A 14,291-nucleotide genomic window follows, 5' to 3' on the forward strand; every position below is an offset into this window, starting at 1 on the left:
CTCACCAAACTGGCTCTATGAAACTAACTATGAAATGAAGTACTCTAAGCTACCAAAAAATTAAATATTTTTTCCAAAGGTTGTACGAAAAGATTCAGCAGATGGGTTTCCTAAGATGAAGACTGCTTCCACTGCATGAAAGAAGACTCTTCCAATTTCAATTAACAATCAATCTGGAATAACCAGGAAAACTTAGCTGAATACTAAAACCAAGTGAAATATAGATTCTATCTTATGAAGAGGTATAGTCCAGTGACAGGTAGAAAAACAAGCCTTTCACAAGGGAAAAAAGCTATCTTGTCATATTTATCATCTAGAAAAGTAGCTAACTTCTGACAAGATTTATACTTGCTGAAAGTGCAATTAGTCCATTAAGAAAAATGAAAATATATAGTGAGAAAAAGGTAAAAAGCTTAACCTTTTGTTTCATTCCAGAAAGTTGACCTCTGCCACTCGACACTATAAGGATCTTTCAAAAATTAGCAGCTTGATGAAAACCATCTGAGGAAAACATGTATCTATTGTCTTTATAAAAATTCTAAATGATAATCGCTGGAATTTGACTTCATGGATAACATGGAAAGATCATTGTGAATGTAAGAAAATACAGTATATGTTTACTGCCAAGAACCCTTAAAAGCAGATAAGGACATGCTATCCATACATCTTGTAAAGCTAATTGACTGTATTGCTATTCTCCCGTGTGCTTTTATTTCTAAACATGAATATGTTTACGGTAGTTAATGTGTGAATGTTTTCCTATAAAGAGGCAATGTATATTTTAGAGCAAAAAAAAGAGAAGAATGTTAGTAAACAAAGGTAAAGTGAATAAAAGTATAGAATAAAATAATACAGGATATTAATTAACATTCATTCCTCAATATGCTGTCATGTTGCCAAAATGTACATTCATAATAAAAAGAAAAAAAATACAATATTGATTTTACAGAGTATTTTCAATACAAGTCATACTCATGGGATTGTTGTGATGGGGGAAAAATGGAGCCCAGAATGCTACTATAGCTCCTTGAATTGTTTGAGCAAAGACAGGAAATACATTGAACAAATTTTCAAAAATGTATTCCTATGCGTTACTAAATTAATGCACAAAATCACTTGTGAATAAACCAGAATTCAGCTGCGCAAAATGCCATGTATTAAGTAAATCATTTTTTCAAGGGAAAAGACTTAAGATCTCCCACAAAAATCACTGAAACCAATTGAATGCCTTGAGCATACAATAAGTGCATCTCCACATGACTGCTATTAATTAATGAAAAAAATGTGTATCACTGTGCTGCAGTTAGGAGGGATGATGATGATGATGGTGATGATTTAAATTTATTATGGTCATCCATTCCCAAACTCTTAATTCTGGGTGGCTTACAACATATGTACCGTATATACTTGAGTATAAGCCGACTCGAGTATAAGCCGAGACCCCCAATTTCACCCCCAAAAACTGGAAAAAGTTGGTGACTTGAGTATAAGCCGATCCGCCGTTCTGCAAGCCTCCGCCGCCGGCTGCTTCGTTCCGCAGCGGAAAGAAGCAGGCAGGCTGCTTCGTTCCGCAGTGGAAAGAAGCAGCCTGCTTCGTTCAGGCTGCTTCGTTCCACAGCGGAAAGAAGCAGGCAGGCAGGGGGCGGAGGAACGGAGACCCGGCGACGTTTGGGGAGGTTTGGGCGCCTCTCCAAATATCCCCAAACGTCGCCGGGTCTCCGTTCCTCTGTGCCCTGCCTGCCTGCTTCTTTCCACAGCAGAAAGAAGCAGGGAGGCAGGGGGCGGAGGAACGGAGACCCGGCGACGTTTGGGGAGGTTTGGGCGCCTCTCCAAATATCCCCAAACGTCGCCGGGTCTCCGTTCCTCTGTGCCCTGCCTGCCTGCTTCTTTCCACAGCAGAAAGAAGCAGGGAGGCAGGGGGCGGAGGAACGGAGACCCGGCGACGTTTGGGGAGGTTTGGGCGCCTCTCCAAATATCCCCAAACGTCGCCGGGTCTCCGTTCCTCTGTGCCCTGCCTGCCTGCTTCTTTCCACAGCAGAAAGAAGCAGGGAGGCAGGGGGCGGAGGAACGGAGACCCGGCGACGTTTGGGGAGGTTTGGGCGCCTCTCCAAATATCCCCAAACGTCGCCGGGTCTCCGTTCCTCTGTGCCCTGCCTGCCTGCTTCTTTCCACAGCAGAAAGAAGCAGGGAGGCAGGGGGCGGAGGAACGGAGACCCGGCGACGTTTGGGGAGGTTTGGGCGCCTCTCCAAATATCCCCAAACGTCGCCGGGTCTCCGTTCCTCTGTGCCCTGCCTGCCTGCTTCTTTCCACAGCAGAAAGAAGCAGGGAGGCAGGGGGCGGAGGAACGGAGACCCGGCGACGTTTGGGGAGGTTTGGGCGCCTCTCCAAATATCCCCAAACGTCGCCGGGTCTCCGTTCCTCTGTGCCCTGCCTGCCTGCTTCTTTCCACAGCAGAAAGAAGCAGGGAGGCAGGGGGCGGAGGAACGGAGACCCGGCGACGTTTGGGGAGGTTTGGGCGCCTCTCCAAATATCCCCAAACGTCGCCGGGTCTCCGTTCCTCTGTGCCCTGCCTGCCTGCTTCTTTCCACAGCAGAAAGAAGCAGGGAGGCAGGGGGCGGAGGAACGGAGACCCGGCGACGTTTGGGGATATTTGGAGAGGCGCCCAAACCTCCCCAAACGTCGCCGGGTCTCCGTTCCTCCGCCCCCTGCCTCCCTGCTTCTTTCTGCTGTGGAAAGAAGCAGGCAGGCAGGGCACAGAGGAACGGAGACCCGGCGACGTTTGGGGATATTTGGAGAGGCGCCCAAACCTCCCCAAACGTCGCCGGGTCTCCGTTCCTCCGCCCCCTGCCTCCCTGCTTCTTTCCGCTGTGGAAAGAAGCAGGCAGGCAGGGCACAGAGGAACGGAGACCCGGCGACGTTTGGGGATATTTGGAGAGGCGCCCAAACCTCCCCAAACGTCGCCGGGTCTCCGTTCCTCCGCCCCCTGCCTGCCTGCTTCTTTCTGCTGTGGAAAGAAGCAGGCAGGCAGGGCACAGAGGAACGGAGACCCGGCGACGTTTGGGGATATTTGGAGAGGCGCCCAAACCTCCCCAAACGTCGCCGGGTCTCCGTTCCTCCGCCCCCTGCCTCCCTGCTTCTTTCTGCTGTGGAAAGAAGCAGGCAGGCAGGGCACAGAGGAACGGAGACCCGGCGACGTTTGGGGATATTTGGAGAGGCGCCCAAACCTCCCCAAACGTCGCCGGGTCTCCGTTCCTCCGCCCCCTGCCTCCCTGCTTCTTTCCGCTGTGGAAAGAAGCAGGCAGGCAGGGCACAGAGGAACGGAGACCCGGCGACGTTTGGGGATATTTGGAGAGGCGCCCAAACCTCCCCAAACGTCGCCGGGTCTCCGTTCCTCCGCCCCCTGCCTGCCTGCTTCTTTCTGCTGTGGAAAGAAGCAGGCAGGCAGGGCACAGAGGAACGGAGACCCGGCGACGTTTGGGGATATTTGGAGAGGCGCCCAAACCTCCCCAAACGTCGCCGGGTCTCCGTTCCTCCGCCCCCTGCCTCCCTGCTTCTTTCTGCTGTGGAAAGAAGCAGGCAGGCAGGGCACAGAGGAACGGAGACCCGGCGACGTTTGGGGATATTTGGAGAGGCGCCCAAACCTCCCCAAACGTCGCCGGGTCTCCGTTCCTCCGCCCCCTGCCTCCCTGCTTCTTTCTGCTGTGGAAAGAAGCAGGCAGGCAGGGCACAGAGGAACGGAGACCCGGCGACGTTTGGGGATATTTGGAGAGGCGCCCAAACCTCCCCAAACGTCGCCGGGTCTCCGTTCCTCCGCCCCCTGCCTGCCTGCTTCTTTCCGCTGTGGAAAGAAGCAGGCAGGCAGGGCACAGAGGAACGGAGACCCGGCGACGTTTGGGGATATTTGGAGAGGCGCCCAAACCTCCCCAAACGTCGCCGGGTCTCCGTTCCTCCGCCCCCTGCCTGCCTGCTTCTTTCCGCTGTGGAAAGAAGCAGGCAGGCAGGGCACAGAGGAACGGAGACCCGGCGACGTTTGGGGATATTTGGAGAGGCGCCCAAACCTCCCCAAATGTCGCCGGGTCTCCGTTCCTCCGCCCCCTGCCTGCCTGCTTCTTTCCGCTGTGGAAAGAAGCAGGCAGGCAGGGCGCAGAGGAACGGAGACCCGGCTTCGTTTGGGGACTTTTGGGGAGGTGCGCGCGCACCTCCCCAAACCTCCCCAAACTTCGGCAGGTCTCCGGACGGCGGTGGCTTGGGAGAGGTGAGCGCGATCCCGGAAGCTCCAAAGCCTCGGCCGCGCACAAGTCCTCAGTAAGTTTTTTTGTTGACTGGAGTATAAGCCGAAGTGGAATTTTTCAGCCCAAAAAGTGGGCTGAAAAATTCGGCTTATACTCAAGTATATACGGTAACTGAAACAATAACAAACATAATAACAAAACACTGTAGCCCAAATAAATTAACAGCCATTACAGTCAAAAACATGTCAGGGTCTCCTCAAACAGATTAACCCCAACTCTGGGAACTGAGCCAGGTCTTAAAGGACTTTCCAGAACCCTAAGAGACTGCCACCATCCATACATCTACGGGAATGCTATTTCAGAGGAAAGAGATGCAACACACTTCCTTGGTCCCATGAGAAGACATCTGAATGAAGGGACCTTGAGTGTGTCCAATCTACTCAACCATAGCAAGTAGGTAGAAAGTATTGCAGACAGGCAGTCCCAAAAATAACCAGGGTGTATGTCATGAAGGTTTTATAGGTGATCATCATTTATAGGTGGTAAAGTCCTTAGAGATGCTGCATCCTATCCTTCGACACAAGCCACATTATTAAATGTTCCTTGCCATCACTCGGTACAGTATAACAACATTTCTCTATGTTAGCTCTTCTCCCTCTCAGCATTTCTTTGGCATATGCAGTACCCTAATTCTGCCAGGACTTATGTTTTAAATTTTCTATGGATACAAGTTAAGAAAAGCTAATGGTAAACTCTAGACGGCGTATACTAATAATTAATCAGAAAGTATGATGCTGAGAATTTATTTTATTATTTATTTTATTTATTTTATTAAATTTATATACCGCCCTTTCCCGAAGGACTCAGGGCGGTTTACAGGGTATTTAAAACAACCAGTACAAAAGTTAAAAACAAATTAAAAAAAGATTAAATCATCCCTAAAATTAAAAACCCCAGTTAAAAATTCTCAGCCTGGGCTGGAGAGCTCAAAGAGCCAGGTCTTCAGGTCCCGGCGAAATGTGCGAAGGTCGGGGGCAGTCCTAAGCTCCACGGGCAGCTGGTTCCAGAGGGCAGGCGCACCCACAGAGAAGGCCCTTCCCCTGGGTGTTATCCGTCGACAGTCTTTTATAGGCAGCACCCTGAGAAGACCCTCCCTGTGGGAGCGCACTGGACGAAGGGAGCTTGATGCCGGCAGCAGGTGTTCCCTCAGATATCCCGGACCCAAGCCATTCAGGGCTTTATAGGTTATCACCAGCACCTTGAATCTCACCCGGAGGACATGAATGAATGAATGAACATCTAAAATTTGAAAGTGATTGTTCTTAATTCTTTCAGTAAATTCTAATACGTTATTCAAAGCTGGAATGTTCCTTTGTATAAAACACAGTTGAAAAACCACAACAAATACAATCTCTGGCCTCTAGTTAATAATTGCTGCTAAAATGGAAATAATCCAGCTCCAAAATTATTTGTAACTGAACAGTACCTCAATTGGCATTACAGCCTTTTATCTCTCCTTCATTTGTCTTTGCCTCTGTGTTCATCCAGCACTCAAAACATGTCAAAGAACACAACTAATCACGCTGTTTCCTGGAACAGTTTATCAGGAAAACACTCAACACAGTTCCAAAGTTACAAGTCTCTTAGCACATTTTTTTTTGCCAGACATGTAACATTTTCTGATGCAAAATGGTATGCAAGATGAAGGAGGAATTCACACTGTAAAAATCTTATTTGCTTACTTGAGCTTTCATTCAAGAAGCCTTCCAAACGGACTACAGGGCAAAGTAGTAGTTTTACTGCTAAAATGCTATGAATTCTTGTGCAAGCTGGATCTACATTTATAATTATCAAATACATGATGAATTTAGTCTGGTTAATGTTAGGGTTTTATAACTCTGAGAACAAACACAAGTTAATTTATGTTTTCTGCATATGGGTGTCCTGCATCATCGGTAATCTAAACTATGAACTGCACACTGAGATGCTGACTGCTAGAAACAAGTATAGCAAGTTTAATAAGAGAAAAATGGAAGGAGAGCCAGTTTGTTCTAATGGGTTAAGCTAGAAACCAGAACCCTCTGAGCTGTAGTCCCAATTAGGCTTGTAAACTAGCTGGATGATTTTAGGCCAGTCATTCTCTCTCAGACCATTGGTCGATTCTTGTTACAACTAATGGATCAACACTTGGTTGGACTGAAAAAAGCAGACCCCGCACTTGTGGGAGAGCACTAGGAAGAAGGGGGAAAAAAGAAATACATTGTGATAAATCATGACTGCAGAGCAGGAAAAGAAAGCATACCAAGTTCTCATGATGTTCTTCAGTAACACATACTTTCAAAAACTCTCAAAATAATTTGGGAACTTATAAACAAAGAACATTAATGAAAAGTTAATGTAAAAAACCTACACGAAAGAATATAAAGTAATAGAAATAATTGTACATACTGTAATAACAACAGATAGCCATATAAACTAAATACAATCTTTAAGCTTATCATGAAATTTAGTTTTTATAGAAACTTATTTGCATCATATTTTCATTTTTACAATGTAGAGGCTTCTCAAAATAGTTTTCACATATACAGTCAGGTCCAGAAATATTGGGACATCGACACAATTCTAACATCTTTGGCTCTATACACCACCACAATGGATTTGGAATGAAACAAACACAATGTGCTTTAACTGCAGACTGTCAGCTTTAATGTGAGGGTATTTACATCCAACTCAGGTGAACGGTGTAGGAATTACAACAGTTGGCATATGTGCCTCCCACTTGGTAAGGGACCAATAGTAATGGGACAGAATAATAATCATAAATCAAACTTTCCCTTTTTAATACTTGGTTGCAAATCCTTTGCAGACAATCACAGCCTGAAGTCTGGAACGCATAGACATCACCAGACGCTGGGTTTCATCCCTGGTGATGCTCTGCCAGGCATCTACTGCAACTATCTTCAGTTCCTGCTTGTTCTTGGGGCATTTTCCCTTCAGTTTTGTCTTCAGCAAGTGAAATGCATGCTCAATGGGATTCAGGTCAGGTGATTGACTTGGCCATTGCATAACATTCCACTTCTGTCCCTTCATAAACTCTTTGGTTGCTTTTGCAGTATGCTTTGGGTCATTGTCCATCTGCACTGTGAAGCACCGTCCAATGAGTTCTGCAGCATTTGGCTGAATGTGAGCAGATAATATTGCCCGAAACACGTCAGACTTCATCCTGCTGCTTTTGTCAGCAGTCACATCATCAATAGATACAAGAGAACCAGTTCCATTGGCAGCCATACATGCCCACGCCATGACACTACCACCACGCTTCACTGATGAGGTGGTATGCTTAGGATCATGAGCAGTTCCTTTCCTTCTCCATACTCTTCTCTTCCCATCACTCTAGTACAAGTTGATCTTGGTCTCATCTGTCCATAGGATGTTGTTCCAGAACTGTGAAGGCTTTTTTAGATGTTGTTTGGCAAACTCTAATCTGGCCTTCCTGTTTTTGAGGCTCACCAATGGTTTACATCTTGTGGTGAACCCTCTGTATTCACTCTGGTGAAGTCTTCTCTTGATTGTTGACTTTGACACACATACACCTACCTCCTGGAGAGTGTTCTTGATCTGGCCAACTGTTGTGAAGGGTGTTTTCTTCACCAGGGAAAGAATTCTTCGGTCATCCACCATAGTTGTTTTCCGTGGTCTCCCGGGTCTTTTGGTGTTGCTGAGCTCACCGGTGCGTTCCTTCTTTTTGAGAATGTTCCAAACAGTTGTTTTGGCCACGCCTAATGTTCTTGCTATCTCTCTGATGGGTTTGTTTTGTTTCTTCAGCCTAATGATGGCTTGCTTCACTGATAGTGACAGCTCTTTGGATCTCATCTTGAGAGTTGACAGCAACAGATTCCAAATGCAAATAGCACACTTGAAATGAACTCTGGGCCTTTTATCTGCACATTGTAATTGGGGTAATGAGGGAATATCACACACCTGGCCATGGAACAGCTGAGAAGCCAATTGTCCCATTACTATTGGTCCCTTACCAAGTGGGAGGCACAGATGCAAACTGTTGTAATTCCTACACCGTTCACCCGGGTTGGATGTAAATACCCTCACATTAAAGCTGACAGTCTGCAGTTAAAGCACATTGTGTTTGTTTCATTCCAAATCCATTGTGGTGGTGTATAGAACCAAAGATGTTAGAATTGTGTCGATGTCCCAATATTTCTGGACCTGACTGTATATGCTGGAACTATTCCTTAACGCAGAGAATAAGTCACTTTACAATCATTTTGGGAAATTGCTTATTAACTACTCTTAAGCTATTAAAGAACCTTGAATAAAGAAGTTTGAAAACACTGGGGGAGTTTACCTTCAATCATAAGCTTAAAAATTTAAAGAATTTGAAATAAACAGCAAAACGCTAAATAAGATTTTGATCTTGGAAAGTTATGAATGGATTTGTTGTTGTTAGTTGCGTCGTGTCCGACCCATCGCGACCCTATGGACAACGTTCCTCCAGGTCTTCCTGTCCTCTACCATCTTCTGGAGTCCATTTAGGCTCACGCCTACTGCTTCAGTGACTCCATCCAGCCACCTCATTCTCTGTCATCCCCTTCTTCTCTTGCCCTCAACCTTTCCCAAAATTAGGCTCTTCTCCAGTGAGCCCTTCCTTCTCATTAGGTGGCCAAAGTATTTCAGTTTCAACTTCAGGATCTGGCCTTCTATAGAGCAGTCATGGTTGATCTCTAGGACTGACCGGTTTGATCGCCTTGCAGTCCAAGGGACTCACAGGAGTCTTTCTCCAGCACCACAGTTCAAAGGCTTCAGTTCTTTGGCGCTCAGCCTTTCTTATGGTCCAACTCTCACAGCCATATGAATGGATTAAGGGTATTCATTTGAAAGATATAAACTTTTACAATAGTATTTTGGAATTAATTATAAAGAACAAGCAACTTCCTGTGGGAAATAGATGTGTTTTGGCTTTTTTAAAATAAAACAAACATAAGTAATTCTATGATTTTAAAACTGGACATTAGAAGGGAGTAAAGATTTTAGTCAGAGGAGAAAAAACACAAGCTCATATTTTGGGTTATTTAACTGGAACCTAAAATGAAAATATTACAACACTAAAAATATTAAGAATGGAGCCAGAAATCATTAGCCAAAATATCAAGTGTCAGGCATGATGCTTGCCTCTATAGATTATGTCCAAAAGAAGTTATGGTGGAAATAATAAATGTGGAACAATTTTTTATCTGACAAGATAGAGATGGTACTGAAAGTGCATTTTTGAAAAACAGGCCAACATTAACTTGGAAAAAGATGTGTCGCCAGATATACCAAAAACAACAAAACCCCGCCAATGGATAATATTTTAAAAATCAAAAATCAAAAGAAATGGTAAATTTAAAAAATAATATGGATATCTTTTTCTTATTGGATTCACAAAATAGACTTATTAAAGACCCAAAGAACTTTGTGTGGTAGGATAAAGAAAAAATGAAGAGAAATCAAATCCTACAAAATATTTGAGCTATAAATTAAAACTGTTAGAAATAAAAAGACAGAATATACTGTTGGTTTATATAAATAATAATAATAAAAACAACAATAGAGGTCTTCTAGTCCAACCGCCTGCTCAGGCAGGAAACCCTATACCATTTCATACAAATGGTTATCCAGTCTCTTCTTAAAAACTTCCAGTTTTGGAGCATTCACAACTTCTGGAGGCAAGGTCAAAACAGATACAATATGTTGTTACTTGGATGAACTTTCTGCTGATACCAGGACTGAAAAGACAATGTTTTATGGATTAAGCATCTTTTGACAGGCCCAATAAATACAAAACAATATTATCTGATGAATTAACTTCATTTTTTAATTCATAAGAAATATATTTTTCAATTCATAGCCTACTGATCCTCCAAAATTAGACACCCCAATTCTTCATTCCATTCCATAGTTCAAATACTCCAATACTACCTTTCATTCTACTTTTCTTTATAAAATTTAATTATTGGTTTCCACTGAAGCAATGCATCGCTTAAGGATCCTAGAACTGCAGATAACTGGGAGTCTGCTAGCATAACTGGTTCGTACTATTTAAGCAATATATGATTCCTCATATTCACATATCTTAATGTTTTTAAAACTGCCTTTATAATTAATTGGTTTAAAGCGATGACCCCTTATTTAATCTAAACATCCTAGTAAAATACCTTCTCCACTATTTTCAAATTAAGGTTGTTCCACTGTATAAGTTTCTTATGTGAGTTGGGATCAAAATAAAATCATTTATTATTATGAAAGCATATGAAATATGCTTAGCAGCTTTCAAAGACTTCTATTTATTACAGGTGGAATCTAAAACTTTCCAAGATTTCAAAGGTTTACACATTTATTTTCTAAATAGGCCCCAAGATTGAAATATCATTAAAAAAAACCTCTGACCCCACCCTCTTAAAATATACATTACTCTCATGGTAACATTAATGTTAACATTAAATTTGCCCCAAAGACTTAAATAAATTTTTCCACCATCGTTATATCTACCGAAACTGAATTTATACATTACCGGTAAGTTAAATTGAATTCAGCAGATTGTGATATATTTCAAGATATAAAATCCAATATTTAATTGAGTCTTTACAGACTATAAATCCCAATCACTTACAATAATCTATAGACAAAATATATTCCAAAGGCAACAAATTAAATTTGTTCCACTATCCTCAAAGGATAAACAATTTAATAAGACTGTGTGATGACAATGCATAATTACCAAAGATAGCTATTATATCATCAGCATGTGAATAATTGATATTCAATGTTGGTTGCTACTGTACCTTAAATATATTGCAATTAACTAATGGAAGAACCAATAGTTCTTCCTACTAAACTGCATACCAAGGAAAAGTCATTCCTTTCAGGTGCCACAATATAATTTGATAGGTTGAGGCACAATCCTATCTGTAATGCTTTTAGTCACTTGATGAAGATATCAAATTGTAACCTAATAAATAAAAGATTGTGCACATTCAAATAAGACATTAATACACAATATTTTGTATTCTTTCAAACCTGGTCAAGAGTACAGAAGAAGAGAAGGAACATTTTAAGGAGAATTAATAGCATTTTCATGTTCTGTGTTAACATTCTAAATCTGGTCTTCTTCGCTATTATTCAGACAAGCTTTTTGGTTATGTTCCCAGTGAATACTTTCCTTTTTATAAAAAAATGGTTTTTTTTAAAAAAAGAAAAAACAATTTTAACACATGGGTGTCATCAAGAGGTCAAAGGAAAAAAATGGCATAGCATTAAAAAAAACCATCTACCTAAAAGTCCAGTTGGAAGTAAAGCTTTAAAATTACCACTGTCATTGAAAAATGATTATACCCAGAAATTCAACTTTAGGACAATTTTCAGTGTCCATATATTAGCTCTTTCTGCATCATTAATGTCAAAAACATCTTTCCTACCATATTGTATGTGACTATCATCATAGCAAATCAAAACATACAAAACTGCATTATACTGTTTCATCATACTAGTGTTCACTTGTCTTACCAATGGGCTGTGATAATATTTCTGTTGTCTCAGAAATAATGCTAGTTCTCAACTTATGACCATTCATCTAATAATGGTTTAAAGTTATTACAGCCTCAGAAAATATTTTTAAGACCCATCCTCACACTTATGACCACTGGACCACCTCTGCAATCATGTGATTGCTGCATCCTGCAGTCACGTTATTGTGTTTTGCGACCTTCCCAAGCTGGTATCTGACAATTGTTGTAAAATCAGCTTCAGTCACCTGGAGACTCGCTTAATGACTGCATCCCATAGTGACCTAAAGTCTAGTCCCAATTTTGGTCATAAATTGAGGACTACCTGTATTAGTAATCTTGTAAAATTAAGATGCCAATGATTAAATCTGCAGGAAGATTTAATTATGTCCTTTACAAACATAATTTGGTATTAACAGTGATACTTGAAGTATAATTTAGCATTTTTGCTGTTCTATGTATGGCAGTTTCTAGATGTATAACTATGTACAAGAAACAACATTTTGAATCAATAAATAATACCAGTGTGCACTATCAAGATCATGAGGCTTTAAGTTTCTACCTTCTAAGCATGCATTTGGAGATGTTTGAAATATGTATCAACCTGCACAGTGTACTTCAACATACAGTGAATATAAAATGCCAATATGTGTATCAAATGCATAGATAACGATGCTGTTTGTAAAATTCTACTAGAAAATATAGAAGTCTTCCTCCGTAAATGTAATTCCAGGATCTAGAGAATCTAATCAAAAGAGAGAGAAGGAAGGAAAGAAGAGAAGAGAAGAGAAGAGAAGAGAAGAGAAGGGAAGGGAAGGGAAGGGAAGGGAAGGGAAGGGAAGGGAAGGGAAGGGAAGGGAAGAGAAGAGAAGAGAAGAGAAGAGAAGAGAAGAGAAGAGAAGAGAAGAGAAGAGAAGAGAAGAGAAGAGAAGAGAAGAGAAGAGAAGAGAAGAGAAGAGAAAAAGCTCTACTGGTAGATTCTTAATCCCTCTGAAGAAAGCCCAGATTATTTCCATTTAAGGTCATGTAAGCAGCAGCTGCATATTTTTGTCCCTTGAAGCAAATTAAAAAAACAAAACACCAAGCATGCTGTTTTTAAGTGTGCTAATATTCCAAATCATTCAACATTCTCATATTTTCTAATATTTCTCAGGAATTTTCTGTATTTGACTGGTTTAATTTCAAAGAGCATTTCAAAGTATTTTCTCTTCCTCTACAAATATCCTGCACACCCAAGTACAAGGTTGCCTAAAATTTGCAAATATTAAATTCAAGAAAGAATGGGTCAGATTTACTTTACTCTATTTAAAAAATTCTGTTTGGAGAAAGTATAACACTAAGTATGATTTTTTGATACACGTCCTAGAGAATGACTGACCAAGTGATTTTACAGATTATTACAAAAATTCCAAATCTGTGAGGAACAAAGCAACATGTTTTATAAGGTCTACTGTAAAGAGGAACAGAAAATTGTACAAGGATGAGATTAAAATGTTCCATAAAACCCAATAACTGATGAAATGGAATTGGTCTAAATGGTATTTAAGACATATGAAAAGATACGGTACAAGTCATCCGTGTGTAGGGGTCCTAAGCAAAGGGACCTCAAGATCATAGAAGAATGATTTGCTTTACTACTACAGGCAGGAATAGAGATAGAAACACAGATTTTGGGATGTTAAAGGTTTTGAAAAGAGAGATCTAAATCTATAGTATTGTTTCCTATTGGAATTAAAAGAATTCAAGGATCTCTGCTCAGAAGATTAACCAACAATGACATGCACAGTAAATTACATTAGGTCTAACTCAAGATTTCTAATGTACTGATGCCAAGGGGTGAGAAGGTGAAATGTGCAGCATAACAGCATATATCCAACTCATTTGTATAACAGAAGCCAACATACCCAATGCAGCTAGATTACAACCTTCCCATAGCTGAGGTCCTCCAGATGAGTTGGGATGGTAACTTTCAAAATTCTTAAGCAGCATCTTCAGAATTAGGAAGATTGACTTAATCTAGAGTAGACTGTCAAATATCCATAAATACATAGTTGATTTCCAAAGGAGCTGCCAGGTTTAGTTGTATTTTGCAGTAAACACAACTAAAAACTCATGGGAACTTAAGACTAACAAATGTATTATCACTTAAATGTTTTGTGGATCACAGTATGCTTAATATATTATTCCTTTCCTAATATATTGCCCCAATTAACATTTACTGGTAGCTGTCAACTTTAAATAAACAATGCAAACAAAACTAAATTAGGGAGCTATTTATGTAAGTCCACACCATTTTTTTCACTTAAATATATGCATATAGAATACTAGCCATGCACATTGTAAACCAATATGTATAAACCAAATATACTAGATGAAACACAATACATCTTTTCCAATAGTTTGGCTAACGTTGGTGAAATATGTATGTTAAACAAAAGAAAACGTTATCTTAAGAAGATTCTTTTTGAAAGGGCAAATACCATTCTCTTAAAAGTCTAT

At 41.3% G+C, this 14,291-nt stretch overlaps 1 protein-coding gene across 1 annotated transcript in view; it reads right to left on the reverse strand.

Annotated features, from left to right (window-relative positions):
* The window catches only part of CEP85L (centrosomal protein 85L), a 127,362-nt gene that overhangs the window by 39,574 nt on the left and 73,497 nt on the right, over window positions 1–14,291 (reverse strand). The gene's annotated exons all lie outside the window — the stretch shown is intronic.

This window comes from Vipera berus, assembly GCF_964194415.1.
Source record: "Vipera berus genome assembly, chromosome: 1".
Classification (NCBI taxonomy): domain Eukaryota; kingdom Metazoa; phylum Chordata; class Lepidosauria; order Squamata; family Viperidae; genus Vipera; species Vipera berus.